The sequence below is a fragment of the Saccopteryx leptura genome, chromosome 5 (assembly GCF_036850995.1).
Source record: "Saccopteryx leptura isolate mSacLep1 chromosome 5, mSacLep1_pri_phased_curated, whole genome shotgun sequence".
NCBI lineage: Eukaryota > Metazoa > Chordata > Mammalia > Chiroptera > Emballonuridae > Saccopteryx > Saccopteryx leptura.
The window spans coordinates 201960923-201968471 of record NC_089507.1 but is presented as its reverse complement, the minus strand read 5'-3'; the positions used below and the strand labels follow the sequence as shown (position 1 = coordinate 201968471).

At 43.6% G+C, this 7549-nt stretch overlaps 1 pseudogene; it reads left to right on the top strand.

Moving 5' to 3' along the window:
* The first annotated feature begins 6808 nt into the window (after positions 1 to 6808).
* On the top strand, positions 6809 to 6929 carry LOC136407250 (U4 spliceosomal RNA; annotated as a pseudogene).
* The last annotated feature ends 620 nt before the right edge of the window (positions 6930 to 7549 follow it).

Genomic DNA, 7549 nt, shown 5'->3' with positions numbered 1-7549 from the left:
CATAGTAGTTGCTTCTTGCATGTGCCTTGACGGGGCAAGCCCAACGCTTTGAACCAGTGACCCCAGCATTCCAGGTTGACACTTTATCCACTGTACCACCACAGATCAGGCTCAGCTGGGTTATTTTTAAGGCCCATAGCAAACACTGGAATCATTCCCATAGAAGAAACTGAGGCACAAAGAGCTTAAATGGTTTACCCAAACCACATAGAAAGTGAGAAGAGTATTATTACATGCCTAAACCCATTACGGCAAGTGGACGTTTTGGAGTTATTATGATTCACGTAAACTATGTAAGGATGTGTGTTTTTGTGTACAGACAGATACCTACATGTGTGTCCATTCACTTGGACACAGAAACTCTGGGGCTGGGAAGAGGCCCAGCCTTTCCCTTAAACACATGGCCATTCAAAGCACCCTCTCCCCCCAACTGAGGTTCTGTAAGCAAGAAAAAAAGGGGCAGGACAGTTATTAGATAGGCAACCACCAATGCCTGCTACATACCTCCTTCATTTTATAGATGGGAGAGTTCCCACAACAAATTTATTGGCAGGACTGGACCTTGAGCCCACTGTCTGGACCAGCACACTCTCCACACTGTCTGTTACAACTAGGGACTGCCTGTCTGCTGGGAGCTGTTTCTTGGGAAACAGCAATCAGCCACACAGGAGCCTCCCATCCCCCACCAAGCCACCCCCTGGGGAGTGGACACAGATCCCACCTGCTTGAGGAATAGGAGGTGATGCTCTGGTCACTAGGGGACTCATTGTCAAAGCAAAACCCTGTGAGTCATTCTCCAAGGCTCCAGGGGAAAAGGACTCCCACATAGGGGCCCATCCCAGAGAGCAATAAAACCTTGGCTCAAGGCCCAGGCTTTCAGGGAAACTAGCTGGCCCACCGAGATGGGTGGTGGGTGGAGGGAGGGGGTCACCTTAAATTGAGGTCTCTCTGGATGAAATTGTTTTCTTATTCAATCATTCATCAACTTTTTATACTTAAGATTTTTATATTTTCGTTCAACAAATATTTATTGGGAGGAGCAAAGTAAGCTCATTTTTAACTATACTTAATTGAATTGCAAACATTCATTATTATGGAGTTCGTGCTGCTTTTGTTAAGCTTTGTTTTAAATTAATTTTTAATAATGACTGGTACATAGGCACATTCTCCTTGTAACCACCATGATGCAAGGTAACTTACACATGATGCATGAGTGGTATCTTTCCAGACTTTTTTTGAGTGCTTCCACATGGGCCCATAGAAAAGTTATATAATACAAGGGCCCTGGCCATGTAGCTCAGTTGGTTAGAGCAGTGGTCCCCAACCTTTTTTGGGCCACAGACCGGTTTAATGTCAGAAAATATTTTCACGGACCGGTTTTAGGGTGGGACGGATAAATGTATCACATGACTGAGACAAGTGTCAACAGGAGTCTTAAACGGATGTAACAGTGGGAATCTGGTCATTTAAAAAAAAATAAAACATCGTTCAGACTTAAATATAAATAAAATGGAAGTAATGTAAGTTATTTATTCTTTCTCTGAAGACCAGTACCAAATGGCCCATGGACCGGTACTAGTCCGCAGCCTGGGGGTTGGGGACTACTGGGTTAGAGCATCGTCCTGATATGCAAAGGTTACAGGTTCAATCCCTAGTCAGGACACATGCAGGAATAGATTGATGATGTTTCTTTCTCTCTTTTTCATTCCTTTCCTCTCTCTCTAAAGTCAATAAATAAATTAAATTTTTAAAAAAGAAAAGTTAGTCTGACCTGTGGTGGCGCAGTGGATAAAGCGTCGACCTGGAACGCTGAGGTCGCCAGTTCGAAACCCTGGGCTTGCCCAGTCAAGGCACATATGGGAGTTGATGCTTCCTGCTCCTCCCCCCTTCTCTCTCCCTTCTCTCTCTTTCTCTCTCTCTCCCCCCTTCTCTAAAATAAATAAATAAAATCTTTAAAAAAATTAAAAAAAGAAAAGTTATACAATTGTTTTGTGTGTATTTGCATATATGCTCTCATGAATTTGTTTGTAATTTTTTTAAAAAACAACTGGAATTGAATTTATTGAGGTGTTATTATGTGCCAGGCACAGCTAAGTGCTAGAGATACAGCAGTAAACAAGGTATAACTGCTCCTTGAGTTAAATGGGAGACATGACTAAACAAAGAGATCATTATGATGGAACCTGATAAGTGCAACAAAAACTAGAAGAAAGGGGGCTGTGTGAGATTCCAGAAAGAGCACCCAGCCCAGGGAGTATTAGTCAGGCGTATTTAGGTTGTGATGGAATACCCACCAAACTAGTCAAATAAATAAAGAAGGGTAGAGGGATTATGGATTTATGAGAAATCATGTAAAACTGCCTTCAGGCATGACTAAATCCAGGGGCTTAAATAATGTAAAAAAAAAAATACATCTCTCTGTCTCTTCTCTTCTCTCTCTCTCTCTCTCTCTTTCTCTCTGTTGTTTTGGATTTACTTTCAGATAGGCTTTTCGCACATGGTGGTCAGCAGCTACTTCAAGCTTGCTTTGTGTGTTGTAACTGGCAACCCCAATAGAAAGGGAGATCCTCTTTCCCAACACTTCCAACCAAAGTCCCAGGAATAAATCTAATTGGCCTCTCTGGAATGACACACCCATCCAGGAACCAATCACTGTGGCCAGAGAAATGTAATAAACTGATTGGCCAGGCTCATCCATAAAGCCAGGGCCCCATCCCTGAAACCTATGGATAAGAGTAAGGGAGGGAGTGGTTCCCCAAAGGAAAATTGAGATGCTGCTTTCTGATCCAGAGGAAATAAATGTCACAATGGCAAGGTAAAAGATCCTCACTGCAGAAAGTTGTCTGGAGAGGTTGACCTCTAAGCCAAAAATCTCAAGGATGAACTGGATTATGCCAGGTAACAGGGGGAACAGGAGCAGAAAGGGTGCTACCGGCAGAGAGGGCAGCATGTGCAAAGGTCTGGAGAGCATTGCTTGTTCCAGAAAGTGCAAATGATTTACTCTGACTGATGGGTCCTGTAAAAGGAAGGAAAGGAAGTGTTGAGGTCAGAGAGAAAGAGGATGCCTTTAGGGAACTGTGGTTTTTATCCAGTCCCCTTCTCACTCATCTCTCTACCTCCCTACCCCATCCATTTCCTGGGGATCATGACTCAGTCATGGGGTTTTCACACTCTCCTACTTTAAGCTTGGTACAGTTTCTCTTTCTCAGCAAATGTGTCATTCATCAGCAGGTCGTGTCACACCACTGAGCAACTCTGTGTGTTCCCAAAAGTCAGCTGATCATCACAGATTCAACCGCCAATCTCTCAGAGTTTCACAAGGCAAAGGAATTCCAACATGAAAATCAAGGGAGCGTTAATATATGTGAAACAGCCAGGGGCATAGCACACAGATGTTCAGGCAACTTTTGCTCATTTGGAAAGAGGCAAATCACATCATAACAAGGTCTACAGCGACCTTTTATCAAGCAAGTCCTGTCTCTAGGAGCTGAGTTCTCTTTCAGAAGATCTCTATGAGGGAAATGCTTTTGCTAGCCCCATTTCACTGATGAGGACTGAGGCTAAGAACTCAGATTTGCCCCGAATCTTACATGCATGATTTCTTTTTAATCCTCACAGTGAGGATTAAGAAGAAATCATGCATGTAAGGTGCACCTTCCCTCTCTTTCTCTCTCTCTCTCTCTTCACTAAAATAAAATTTTAAAACAATCAGTTGATATGGAAGCAGTTCATTTAGATATGGAAAACTAAGACCCAGAGAGTTTGAATAACTTGCTGGAGTCACACAGCAAAAGTAAGGTTGGGAGGAGGGTCATACATTGCTGGTGGGATTATAGAATGGTGCAGCCACTTTGGAATAGTCTGGCAGTTCTTCAAAAGGTTAAACAGCATTACTATATCACCCAGCAACTCCACTCCCAGGTATATACCCCCTAATGAAAAACATATGTCCGCACAAAAACGTGGAAACTAAGTTTGATAGCAGCATTATTTATTCTAGCCAAGCATAGAAACAACCCAAATGTTCAACAACTGATGAATGGATAAATAAAATGCCATCTATCCGTACAGTGGAATGTTATTCAGCAATAAAAAGGAGTGATACATGCTACAACATGGTTGAACCCTGAAAACACGCCAAGTGAAAGAAAGACCCAAAGAAGCACATATGATATAATCATATTTATATAAAATGTCCGGACTAGGCAAGTCTATAGAGACAAAGTTGATTAGTGATCTCCAAGGGCTACAAGGAGAGGGCTGGGGGGCTAAGTGGAGAGTGTCTAATGATGGGTACAAGGCTTCTATTGAGGGTGGTGATGAAAATGTTCTAAACTTGATTGTGGAGATGACTGCACCACTCTGAAATTTTATGAAAAGCCATTAAACTGAACACTTTAAATGGGTGATTTATATGGTATGTGATTTTTTTTTTTTTTTCATTTTTCTGAAGCTGGAAACAGGGAGAGACAGTCAGACAGACTCCCGCATGCGCCCGACCGGGATCCACCCGGCTCGCCCACCAGGGGCGACGCTCTGCCCACCAGGGGGCGATGCTCTGCCCATCCTGGGCGTCGCCATGTTGCGACCAGAGCCACTCTAGCGCCTGAGGCAGAGGCCACAGAGCCATCCCCAGCGCCCGGGCCATCTTTGCTCCAATGGAGCCTTGGCTGCGGGAGGGGAAGAGAGAGACAGAGAGGAAAGCGCGGCGGAGGGGTGGAGAAGCAAATGGGCGCTTCTCCTGTGTGCCCTGGCCGGGAATCGAACCCGGGTCCTCCGCACGCTAGGCCGACGCTCTACCGCTGAGCCAACCGGCCAGGGCATGGTATGTGAATTTTGCATCTCAATAAAGCTGTTAAAGTAGAAAAACAAAGCAAAAGCAAAGTAAGGGGATGGTGTGACTGTGACCTAAACCACAACCGATGCTTGAACATCTGCTCCTAGTATGTGCTTAACTAGCCTGAGCTAAGAAAAAAGGGAGGAGGAGGGAAGAGAAAGAATATATTAGTTCAAATAATGAAAAAGTCAATAAGTGTTTCAGGCATGGCTGGATCCAGGAGCTCAGTCATTCTCGGTCTCTGAACTCAGATTTTCTTGTATTGCTTTATTCCCGAGCAAGTGACAAAGCAAGTGATTGGTGCTTCTTACCATCCAGCCACCCTAAGTAGTACTTTCTTCTGCATGATTTTAGTAAAGAATTGAAAGAGGGTTCTCATCGACCTGACTGGGGTCACTGCTGAATTAATCACAATGGCCAGGACAATCTGTGAGTCTGATGGACCAAGACTGGGTGAAATGACTCACCCTAGAGCCAGGAAGTGAGATAAGCTCCACCCAAATCTGTAGGGGGGGCAAGTGGGTCCCCAAAGGAAAATTGAGGTCCTGGGTGGGTACGAGCCTCAGCTTCCTCTACATGCCAGTTCTGTGACCTTGGCAAAGTACTAACCCTTTTTGTGGGTCAGTGTTTTCATCTGTAAAATGCAGATAGTAATAGTATGTCTCTGAGAGGGTTGTTTTAAGGCTTAAATAAGATACCTCAGGTAAAGGGTCCTAGCACACAAGAAGCACTCGTTTTATTACCTAGTATTGTCACACATATACTATGGAGCCATTGGCCACTTCTGGGACAGCAGGAAAACAGATAATATCAGCTGCACCTGGCCTGTGGGGCACAGTGGATAAAGCGTGGACCTGGAATGCTGAGGTCGCCGGTTCAAAACCCCAGCTTGCCCGGTCAAGGCAGATATGGGAGTTGATGCTTCCTGCTCCTCCCCACCTTCTCTCTCTCTCTATCTCTCTCTTCACTAAAATAAAAATTTTTAAAAATCAGTTGCTGGTTAAAAAGAAGTCTTGGAAGCAACTGTGAGGAAGGGAGAAAGACAGTCCTGGCACTTCCTGAGTGACAGATGGGCGGGGGTGGGGGGTGGCTCTACTTCCCCAGCAGAGCATCTGTCCTGTGTTGTACCTGCTCGGGCCCATTAGACTTGAAGGCCCAGTTTTGACTCTTACTGGTTATGGGCTTGGAAGATCATGCAATTTTAGAAAAAGAATACAAAATGATAAATATGAAATAGGAAGAAAGTGGGTATTTATTAACAAAGCAAATAATAACTCATCTCAAATTATTGGACACTTGGAGAGTCGGGACCCTTTCTTCTAAAATCTCTTTAGGCAATTTACACAGAAATGCTTCCCGATTATATCCTGGCTGCCCGCTTCGTCACCCGGAACACCTGCCAGTACTGGTAAATCTGCCTTTGGGCTCAATAAAGATTTTCAATAAACATCTGTGGGATGACTAATTGGTCAAATAGCTACACCCCAGATTAATGTTCATAATGGACAACCACACCTACACAGCTAAGCGCCTAATGCTTTTTTCCCCTTTAAGTAATGAAGAGGATTTTGAGAAATCTCCCCTCTTTAAAGGAAAAGATCCTGCCCAACTGATTTTGAGGTCTCTGAAATTACCCTGACCTGGGTTTGTTCCTGGCTCTGGGCTCTGCTTTCGGCAAATCATCTCCCTTCCCTGAGCCTCCATTTCCTCCTCCGTGCAATGAGAATACTTGAGAAAAATAAATGCGAATCATCTCAGCCATGTAAGTGGCTTCACGCAGTGCCAAGGATGTGTGTCTAACACATGAACTTCCGTTATTTTTCACTTTTTTACTTATTTGTTTCACTAGGTCATACTTCCAAAAAAGGTGAAAGGTGAGTCCCTCTTCCCCCATTTCTCTCATCATCCACTTCCCCACCCCAGGAGCAACCACAAGGACAGGTTGCAAAATGGTTTAAAATGTATAGAAACAGCTTTGCGCAGTGGCAGTATCGTAGCCAATGAGGTTTATCCGAGGCGCGATTATTGCTAATAAAATGTATAGAAACATTGCAAGAATAATTAAGAGAATTCCAGTATACCCTTCACCTGGATACACCAGTTTTTAATATTTTACCATGCTTGTTTTATCATCCTCTCTTTATGTGAATATACTTATTTGAACATCTACTCCTAGTATGTGCTTAACTAAGTCTGAGCTAAAAAAAAAAAAAAAAGTGGGGGAGGGGATAAATAATGTTTATTTTTTTAACCATTTGAGACTAGATTGCACACATTGTGTCCCATTTGCCCCTTACTATTTCAGCATACATTTCCTAAGAACAGGATACTTTTTCATGTAACTACACTCCAGTTACCAGACACAGGATGTTTACCTTGACACAATACTTTATCATCCATTTTCTAATTTTGATAATTGTTGCAACAATGTCCTTTGCAGCACTTTTCCCCTCTACTGCAGGATCCAGTTCAAGGCCATGTTTTGCATTTAGTTCTGTCTTTTTGGTTCTCTTTAATCTGGAATGATTCCTCACTTTTCTTGGTCTTTTATAACATCAACATTGTGAGAATCTGGTCCACTGCAACTTCTCTGACCTCAGCTCACCACTCCTCTGGCTGGAATGTCCTTTCCTCACGCCTTCACGTGGCCCATTCCCTCTTCTTCTTCTTCAAATCTTTGCTTAAATGTCACCTTCTCAGGGAGACATTCCC